Source organism: Erpetoichthys calabaricus, chromosome 1, assembly GCF_900747795.2.
Source record: "Erpetoichthys calabaricus chromosome 1, fErpCal1.3, whole genome shotgun sequence".
Taxonomy (NCBI): domain Eukaryota; kingdom Metazoa; phylum Chordata; class Cladistia; order Polypteriformes; family Polypteridae; genus Erpetoichthys; species Erpetoichthys calabaricus.
This window is the reverse complement of record NC_041394.2, coordinates 330331818-330342553: the sequence shown is the minus strand read 5'-3', so window position 1 is coordinate 330342553 and position 10736 is coordinate 330331818. Positions and strand designations below refer to the sequence as shown.

At 39.7% G+C, this 10736-nt stretch overlaps 1 protein-coding gene across 1 annotated transcript in view; it reads left to right on the top strand.

Moving 5' to 3' along the window:
- LOC114666753 (zinc finger protein 721-like) overlaps positions 1–10736 on the top strand; it is a 207283-nt gene that overhangs the window by 178717 nt on the left and 17830 nt on the right. The gene's annotated exons all lie outside the window — the stretch shown is intronic.

Genomic DNA, 10736 nt, shown 5'->3' with positions numbered 1-10736 from the left:
TTTTTTGGAAACTCTATGTAATGTTCAGGGAACAATACATGTTTGAAAAGTTATGGTTATTTGATATATAAAAGTATATGCTGGAATACTAAAGACCTGAGGTACAGTGCATCCAGAAAGTATTCACAGCGTGTCACTTTTTCCACATTTTGTTATGTTACAGCCTCATTCCAAAATGGATTAAATTCATTTTTTTCCTCAGAATTCTACACACAACACCCCATAATGACAACGTGAAAAAAATTTACTTGAGGTTTTTGCAAATTTATTAAAAATAAAAAACCTGAGAAATCACATGTACATAAGTATTCACAGCCTTTGCTCAATACTTTGTTGATGCACCTTTGGCAGCAATTATAGCCTCAAGTCTTTTTGAATATGATGCCACAAGCTTGGCACACCTATCCTTGGCCAGTTTCGCCCATTCCTCTTTGCAGCACCTCTCAAGCTCCATCAGGTTGGATAGGAAGCATCGGTGCACAGCCATTTTAAGATCTCTCCAGAGATGTTCAATCGGATTCAAGTCTGGGCTCTGGCTGAGCCACTCAAGGACATTCACAGAGTTGTCCTGAAGCCACTCCTTTGATATCTTGGCTGTGTGCTTAGGGTCGTTGTCCTGCTGAAAGATGAACCGTCACCCCAGTCTGAGGTCAAGAGTGCTCTGGAGCAGGTTTTCATCCAGGATGTCTCTGTACATTGCTGCAGTCATCTTTCCCTTTATCCTGACTAGTCTCCCAGTTCCTGCCGCTGAAAAACATCCCTACAGCATGATGCTGCCACCACCATGCTTCACTGTAGGGATGGTGCCAGGTTTCCTCCAAACATGACGCCTGGCATTCACACCAAAGAGTTCAATCTTTGTCTCATCAGACCAGAGAATTTTCTTTCTCATGGTCTGAGAGTCCTTCAGGTGCCTTTTGGCAAACTCCAGACAGGCTGCCATGTGCCTTTTACTAAGGAGTGGCTTTCGTCTGGCCACTCTACCATACAGGCCTGATTGGTGGATTGCTGCAGAGATTTGTGCCTCGAGACAATCCTGTCCCGGAGGTCTACAGACAATTCCTTTGACTTCATGCTTGGTTTGTGCTCTGACATGAACTGTCAACTGTGGGACCTTATATAGACAGGTGTGTGCCTTTCCAAATCATGTCCAATCAACTGAATTTACCACAGGTGGACTCCAATTAAGCTGCAGAAACATCTCAAGGATGATCAGAGGAAACAGGATGCACCTGAGCTCAATTTTGAGCTTCATGGCAAAGGCTGTGAATACTTATGTACATGTGCTTTCTCAATTTTTTTATTTTTAATAAATTTGCAAAAACCTCAAGTAAACTTTTTTCACATTGTCATTATGGGGTGTTGTGTGTAGAATTCTGAGGAAAAAATGAATTTAATCCATTTTGGAATAAGGCTGTAACATAACAAAATGTGGAAAAAGTGATGCGCTGTGAATACTTTCCAGATGCACTGTATGTAACAGCGATTCCTAAACGTTCCGTGTGTAGCAGGATTTAAACCATCATCAACTAACCTTCTCATATGCCTCCCCAAAAAATACATGGACACCCCTTCTCTTTAAATATAACATGTCATGGCAGAACAGGTTCCATCTGTTCCACTAGGAATCACAATGCCCCATAAACCTATAGCAAGAGAGTAACATTTTTCACTTAATTGCAAAGAAAGTACTCTCTAATATTTACAGTGCTGTCCATAATTATTGGGACATTTTTCCTTGATCTCCCCCTCTTCTCCACAGTTTAAAATTACAAATCAAACAATTCAAACGTAATTAAAGTGCACATTGAAGACCTTAATTTAAGGGGATTTGCATAAATGACAACACTTTTTATAGATGGTCTCCCCCATTTCAGTACACCATAATGTTTGGGACAGGCGTTTGCAATTCCTCAGGTGTATTTCATTTCTTCATAAGATTCCTCGGCTTTCTACTACCCTTTGGAGTCTGTACTGTAGTTGCCAAAATGATGACAAGACCTGTGCCAATGAAAGTCAAAGAAGCCATTTTGAGGCTGAAAAGCAAGAATAAAACCATCTGAGACATTGGTGAAACCTTAGGATGACCTAAATCAACTGTCTAGAATATCATTAAGAATGCACTGGTGAGCTCAGTAATCACAAAGGGACTGGTAGGCCAAGGAAGACCTCCACTGCTGACGACAGAAGAATCCTCACTATGGTAATGAAAAAGCCCCGAACACCTATCTGACAGACCAGAAACAGTCTTCAGGGGGGCAATGTGTGTCAAAGACGACTATCAGCAGAACACTTCGTGAACAGAAATACAGAGGACACAGTGCATGATGAACACCACAAAAACAGGATGGCCTGATTATAGTTTGTGATAAAGGACTTAAAAGAACCTGCAGAATTCTGGAGAAAGGTCTTATGAACAAAAGAGACAAAGATGAACCTGCATCAGAGTGATGGCAAGAGCAAAGTGTGGAGACTAAAAGGAACTGCCCAAGATCCAAAGCAGACCACCTTCTCTGTTAAACGTGCGCTTAGGCATGTATGGCTGCCACAGGTACTGGCACACTTCCCTTCACTGCTGGTAGTGGCACAATGAACTCTGAGGTGTATGGAAACATCCGAACTTCTCAAGGTTCAGTAAATGCCTCCAAACTCATTGGATGGCAGTACATCTTACAAGAAGATAATGATCTCAAACATACTGCTAAGGCAACACAGGAGTTCATCTAAGGTAAAAAATGGAAAGTTCTTGAATGGCCAAGCCAGTGACCTGATTTAAATCCAACTGAGCAGGGCTTCAGTATGTTGAGGAGAAAACCTAAGGGGACAAGCCCCCCAAAATAACTAGGAGCTGAAGATGGCTGCATGAGAGTCTTGGCAGAGCATCAGCAGAGAAGATCCTCAGCTCCTGCTGATATCTGTGAGTCTCTCAGACTTCAAGCCGTCATTGCATGCAAGGGTTATGCAACAAAGTCCTAAATATGATAAGGGCTTTAATAGACCTGCCATTGCTGTGTCCAAAACATTATGGTGCCCTGAAATGGGGGGGGGGGGGGGTCTTTGTATTTAAATGTGTTGTCATTTCTACATGCTGTGACTAAAATGTATGCAAATCCCCTTAAATGAAAGTCAGCAATGCGCACTTAAATCAAACACTTTAGACGTGTTTAGTAATTTTAAACTGTGGAGCTGAGGGGTAAATCAAGGAAAATTGTCTCTGTCTGAAACATTATGGAGGGCACTCTATATACATATATATCTATTAGAGCTCTGGAAAGTAGATGTAATTTATATGCCAAGTTTCATTTTAGTTAAAATTTGCAAAAACCTTTTTGAAAATGTGTTGCAATTAAAACTGAATGATGCCATCAGTTCCTTTCCTTACCAACTAGACTTCTTACTTCAATTACATTTTTAGGATCTCCTTGACTGCCCTTTCATGTTTTGTTTCACCGAGCCTAACGGTTCAAAGACTTGTTGCTCAGCTGCACATTTAAATCTTCCCTTTCTGATGTGAGGATGACCATATTCTCCTACACTGAATGGTAAGCAAAGTGAAAACCTGGGAGGAAGACCTATGGGAAGAGGGGAAGTGTTGATCAATTCAGTAGCTTGGGTGAGCAACTTGTAACGATTAATATGTGTAATAAGTATCTCTCTATTGTAAAAGAAAATCTTGAGACAAGACTATTCCCAAGAGATTTTTTCAAGTCTTGCAAGACGAGACTATTGCCAAGAGATTTTTTCAAGTCCCGCACTCTTCTCAACCATTTCAGGTTAACAGCCCACTCCCACGGTCCTCTCACCTCTCATTTGTGTGAATGCTTTTGTCAGACACAGTTCCTGCGCAACTCAGTTCATATACATTTTTACATTTTCCTCACTTTAAGTTCCCAATAAAAGAACTTATTATGTCTAAATCTTATTGAAGACTTTCATCCCGTAGGGTTATCAACAGAAGAAAGGAGTGCACAGGCAATCCTAGCACTGAGAAATGAGTCAAGAAAGTCAAACGAATGAACGCAAAAATTGTCAATCGGTTACACTGCAAATTGGTTAAATGCATATCAATAGACTAGACTGAAACAGTTGGTGGTGATCGTGTGGAAGATGAAATTATCAACTTACAATATATTGTAGAATATCTCCAACCAGTAACACCGTCCAGTCTGCATCGGCCAAATTACTGTTGAAAGAAGGATGCATCATAATGTTATTACCTAATTTATGTCTGAGTGATGGGCTATGCAATAGGACAAGATTAGTTGTATTCAAAATTGGTTGAACAATTCTGACATGTAAAATTTTAACAGGCGACAAGAAAGGTAATGTAGTACATCTTCAGGGGATAACATTAGACACCAAAGGAGATCTTGATATGCCACTCGTATTAAAACATTTACAGTTTCCTGTTAGAATAGCTTTTGCTATGACAATTAACAAATCACATGGACAAACATTTGAAAAAGTCGGTTTATTTATTAGAGAGAAAGAAACGATATTCACTCACGGGCAGTTATATGTTGCATTGTCATGATGTAAGTCCAAGTACGGAATCAAAATTCAATGCGATATTGATGAAAAGTTAATTCCAAATATTGTTTTTACTTAAGTTTTACAGTAAAAGTATAAGCTTAAAAAAGTATTTGTGTTAATTTCAAAGCCAAACAGAACAAAACGTATAACTCGATGAATACCTCTAACGCAACATGAAACATAATTTACTTTCAATTTATTACGTTTATCTATTTTTTACTATGTTTAATTACTTGCTGTAATCTAAAATAGTTCTATTATGGATATGTAACAATTCCCATGAAAATTACAATCTGTTTAAATTGTACATCCGCATCCCAATACGTGAACAGCAGAGCCGCAAAGTGGCTAACTCATAGTGCCCGCCCGGGGGTTAGCAAGCAAAGCAAGCAGGGGGCCGAGCCCCCTAGTTTTTAAAATGTTTTTGAGCTGTCCATTACAATGCAGGAATTAGCATGCACACCCGTATATCTCACACTGACCCACTTAATCACTCCTTGCACAGTCGTGCACGACTGCTCATGTCGTACAGGCTATGAAATTAATGTACTATAGACAAACCAACAGTTGCAACACTATGAGGTAAGCAGTCATAGACCACCATACATTTAATACAAACTCTGAAATTGCACATCAAAGCCAGTTGGCAGACTTACTGGCAGTGTCACTCAGGGATGTGCTATAATTTATAAAAACAATGTAAAAATGCTCATTTTTAGCTGGAGTGAATGGATGACTCATTTTCTGGCTGATACCTATGTATTTCAGTAGTGATCTTTCAGAAGGTGCGAGCGTCACAAACGCATGATGTCTGATTGCTCAGATCTTTGTCAGTTTTGAGCAGCGCTGATACGATTGGTGTGGAAACGGATGTACAACTAGCAATGAGCTGTGTGCAGTAATGACAGGCAGCAACATGTATCTGTGTAGAAAGTATAAGCAAATGTTATTCCATCCCTGAAAGCAAAGAAGATAAAAGAAACATGAAACAAACAGTCCTAATCAACACATCTGAAAATGCGCCTTTTATTTTTTATCATTATGATGACATAGTCATCTTTATTACAAAAAAACTTAATCTGACAAGTGAGTAGCTTCCTTGCCATCAAACTGCCCAGAATCAGGCACAAGTGTATACGCCTTGTCACATACGTGTGAGTAGGAGCCAGCTAAAGGGCTTACATAATAGTAATAAAACATCCGACCAGGGGGGTGGCAGGGTGCACTAACTGTCTTTCTCAGTTCTCTGCAGACATTTCCCGGGAAATCCTGCAAGGTTATGGTGCCTACGAAAACGTCACTTCTGTTTCCAGCCCCTTTGATGACGTCACTTCCTATACAGGCCTTTTCACAGCCTGAATGAATGACCAATATACAAATTAAAAAGCATTTCATAGGGATGAGGATGAGCAACCCAGCACTGCCAAGCAGGAATCTTAAAATTCCAAGTGGAGTTAACCATATTGTTTTTCCTCATGTAAAACCCTGAGAGTAGCTCTGTATGGAATATGATGTGATATTTTAGTGCTTTACCTGTATTCACGCACAGTGCTTTCTATGGCAGGGTCTGGTCACCAATCAAGATAAAGTCTGGTGTTCAAGCAGCTGAAACAGGCACCCTGTCACTCCTCTTTTCAGATCTCTACACTTGGCTTCTTGTAGTGGCTCTTATTCGGTTGAAATCATTGATGCTTGCCTACAGAGTAGTCAGTGGGTAGGTCCAGCAATATTTGGACAGTGACAGAATTGTCCTAATTTTGGCTCTGTGCATCACCACAATGGATTTGAAATTAATCAATCATTATGTAATTGAAGTGTAGACTTTCAGCTTTAATTCAAAGGGTTTAACAAAAATATGAACAGTCTATAAAAGAAAGCGATTTTTAAACCGTGTCCCCCCATTTTCAGGTGCTCAAAAGTATTTGGACAAACTAATACAGTCATAAATATAATTAACATTTTCAATATTTGGTTTTAAATTCCTTTATAGTCAATGACTGCCTGAAATTTTGAACCCCTGGCCTTCTCCAAGTGGTGAGTTTCAACCCTAGTGATGCTATGCCAGGCCTTTACTGCTGCTGTCTTCAGGTGCTGCTTGTTCATCGGACTTTCTGCTTTCAGTTTTGTCTTCAGCAAGTGACATGCATGACCAGTTGGGTTCAGGTCAGTTGATTGATTTGGTCATTGAAGAATATTCTAGTACTTTGCTTTGAAAAGCCCTTGGTTTGCTGTCACATTATGCTTTGTCTCATTGTCCATCCATACAGCGTTGTCCTATCAGGTTTGCAGCATTTGCCTGAATCTGAGCAGACAGTATAACCCTGGACACTTCAGAGCACATCCTGCAACTTCTGCCAGCAGTTACATCATCAATGAGCACCAGTGACTGACTTCCATTCACAGCCATGCCTGATCATGTTATAACACTGCCTCCACCATGTTTCACAGATGATATGGTATGCTACAAATCCTAAGCCATTACTTCTTTTTTCCATACTCTTCTCTTTCCAACATTGTGGTACATATTGATCTTAATTTCATTTGTCCAAAGAAAATTGTTCCAGAACTGGACAGGCTTTTTAAAAATGTTTTTTGTCAAAGTCTAATCTGTCCTTCCTCTGCTTGAGGCTCACCAGTGGTTTGCACCATGTGGTAAACCCTCTGTCTTTACTTTCATGAAGACTTCTCTTGATTGTAGACTTTGACCGTGATAGTCCTACCTCCCAAACCAAGAGAGTGTTCTTGGTTTGGCTAAATGTTGTGAAGGGGTTCTTCGTCACCAAGGACAGAATTCTGTGATTGTCCAGCACAGTAGTCTTCTGTGGTTTTCCAGACCTTCTGGTGTTGCTGAGTTCACCAGTGTGTTCCTTCTATTTAAGAATGTGCCAAACGGTTCATTTGACCTCTCCTGGGGCCTCATTCATAATGCTGTGCGTAGAATTCACACTAAAACATGGCGTAAGGACAAAAGTGGAAATGTTTGTACACACAAAAAAATCCAGATGCATAAATCTGTGCGTTTACCAACTTCCACGTTCTTCTGCTCCATAAATCCCGGTCAGCGTAACGCATGTGCATGCACCTGCTGCCACTCCCAAAAATCCTCCCATAATTACGCCTCTTTGAATATCCAAATCAGTATAAATAGCACTTAAGCTCAGCGTTCTGTGAGAAGACAATGGCAAAAGCACGGGCCTAATAGAATTTCAGCGAATACTAAGTGGAGGCAAGGAAAAATGTACTATTTGTTGGTTTAAACAGTGATATAAACAACAAAAGGAAGTCAATCGAGTGACATAGTGTTGGAGAAACTCGAAATCTCAAGTTCACAAAGTTGCACAGAAGTTGCTAGATATGAAAGTCGCTGTGAAAAGGCGAGTCTTAGCCCACCGTCTGATTGTCATATTAAAGCTTATTAGGGTACAGAGAAAAAAAAAAATAGGCTCACAGTGGGGAAAAAAGCACAAAATATCAACTTTAATCTCAAAATTTCCACTTTAATCACGTAGTTTATTTTGTCATTAAAGTAGAACATCATAAACTTCATCTTTAAATTGTTTAATTTACTAGTTTCTCAAATCCCATCGTAACTAAAGTAGCACGTTAAATGCTTTGTTTTGTGTTTGATCTTCTATGTGCTCTATGTGTGTGAATCACTATGTGCTTCTTAAACGGGCTTTCTCTTCCTCCGACAGGACACAGAATCCATTACATTCATGATATCACAGCTCGCTGAGCAATTAAAATACTGAGATGTATACTTGATATCATTTTCATGATGATAGGAGTTAAAGCATGTTATTAAACATGGGAGCACAGTGGTGAAGTGATTGTTCATGTCTCATGCAAGATGCTTGCTGCGCCATGCGCGACCGTCAATGAAATAATTTATTGCAGCAGTGCTGTCTATGTCAAATGTACTAACCCCCAATTCCTGTCCTTACTTTTCTTTCTCCAAATACCCAATCGCCACACAATCAGCTCTGTAATAGACGTTAAGTCATCTGTAAGCTTAGACCGTCGATTCTTCAAAACTTTTAAGGAACATTGAAATATCTTCATAGTACATGTTTAATTATTCTATCCATCTATCTTTCCAGTGTCGCTGCAGCCCCAGCAAGAATACAGCGCGAGGCAGGAACAATCCGTGAACGGAGAGTCAGCTCCTCGCTAGTGCCGTGGCACCATGTCCTCACATGTTTAATTATTAACAATATAGATTATTTAAATGAAGTTCAAGTTTTATCTGTATAATATAATAAACATATTTTGCTGCATTTCATCTTAAAAATGATATCGTCATCATATGTAAATACGCGCTTTATAAAGCGGCGCAGGTTGTGCAATATTATAACTACTGCAAGTTTAAAGTGAGGTAATTGTACTTATAAGTACAAACCGTTCTACAAGGAGCGCATGATGGACTGATTGAGTGCGTTTCTAGTTCTTGGGATGAAACTATTTCTGAACCGCGAGGAAAGGCTCTGAAGTGTTTGCCGTATGAGAGCAGCTCAATAGACAGCATGGCTGAGGCAGCGTGTGCTTGATGCTGTATACTGATAATTCTCTTTCCAATCAGCTGCTGTAGAGCTGTGATTCCACACCCAGATACAGTGATATAAATACTCAGAGTGGTGCAGTGAGAGTAATATGGAAAAAGATGATCTGATGTGGCAACACCTAACAGGAGCAGTTGAAAGAAGAAGAAGAAGGTACAGTGAGAGTAACAAAGCTAAAGCAGCTATGGTATTTAGAATAGTTTGACCATTCTGTGGACCATTATATTGTTACAGGTTAATTACAATCAGTGTTTTTATAAAGCCACGTCAGGGATGTGGATCTAAAAAAGAAAGGAAAAACCACACTGGAACAGTAGCACTGCTTTGACGCTGGGTGCCGCCAGTTTGCAAAACTGAGCAGAGAACTTGTGTATGCCAGGGTTTGAGCTAGCATGAAAATGTGTGTGGCTTTACACCAAGTTTAGTTTTTATACATCGCGATATGAGCATGGAAACGGGAGTATGCAACATTTTTATGCGTATGCACTGTTTATACATGAGGCCCCTGGTGTTTCTGCTGTCTCTCTAATGGGTTTGTTTTGTTTTCTCAGCCTAATGATGGCCTGTTTTTACTTGCATGGATAGCTCTTTGGATCTTATATTGAGTGTTCACAGTCACAGCTTCCAAATGCAAACTCCACACTTAATGAAATAATGAGGGACCTGCTGATAGCTGGCTATGGAACAGCATGGCAGGCAAATGTCCAAGTACTTTTGAACTCCTGAAAATGGGGGAGGGGACCAGGTATACAAATGGCTGTCATTCCTAAATGGCTCATACGATATTTCTGTTAAACCCTTTGAAATAATACTGAAAGTCTGTACTTCAATCATGTAATTATTTCTTCATTTCAAATCCATTGTGGTGGTGGTACAGTGCTAACATTATTAAAATGGAGTCACTGTCCATATACTTATGGACCCAAGTGTTTATAGGTTCCTTTTTGAGGTCCTCTGTTCCTTTTCAACTACTAAGGCCTGCTGTTGAGCAACATCTGGTGATGCCACCCACCTCTGTGTGGTGTCAAATCTCAGTCCAGACTTTTTTTCATGTGTGGCTCCTGGCTGGTAGCACAAGCTGCTCCACTTCATTAGGAATTCCACCTTCTTCAGTGTGTTTAAGAAGAGAATGAAGACTCTCTTGTTTGGTGAATTTCTGTGTGATATCAGCTGTTAGGTTTCAAAACCTAGGACTTGTAACTCGCTTGTATTTTGTTCTGACCTCTTCACTTGCAGTATTCAGTTTTGTACCTTTGTCCTGTAACTCTCACCCCCAGACTGATGTTTAATTGATTGTCATCTACTCTCTATCTCAGGGGTGGGGTTTGATTTGTCTTCAATTTTTGTTGGGTTATAAATTGATCTGTTTGTATGGAATGATTACAATGAAAATTAATAAAATAAAAATATAAATAATTGATTGTCATCTTCTTTTGTAAGACACTTTTATCCAAAGCAACTGTTAAGCAAACAAATGCAAATGTAAGACATAGCGTCCATTTTCCTTTAGAGAACCCCAAATACTTGATTGATTGTAGTACTCATTTTGTGCTAACTACCCTTAGTACACAAAAAAAAAACCCTTGGTGTAAATGATATCTGTATTAATCAATTTAGGAAATGGAGATAGGGAGATGGAACTCT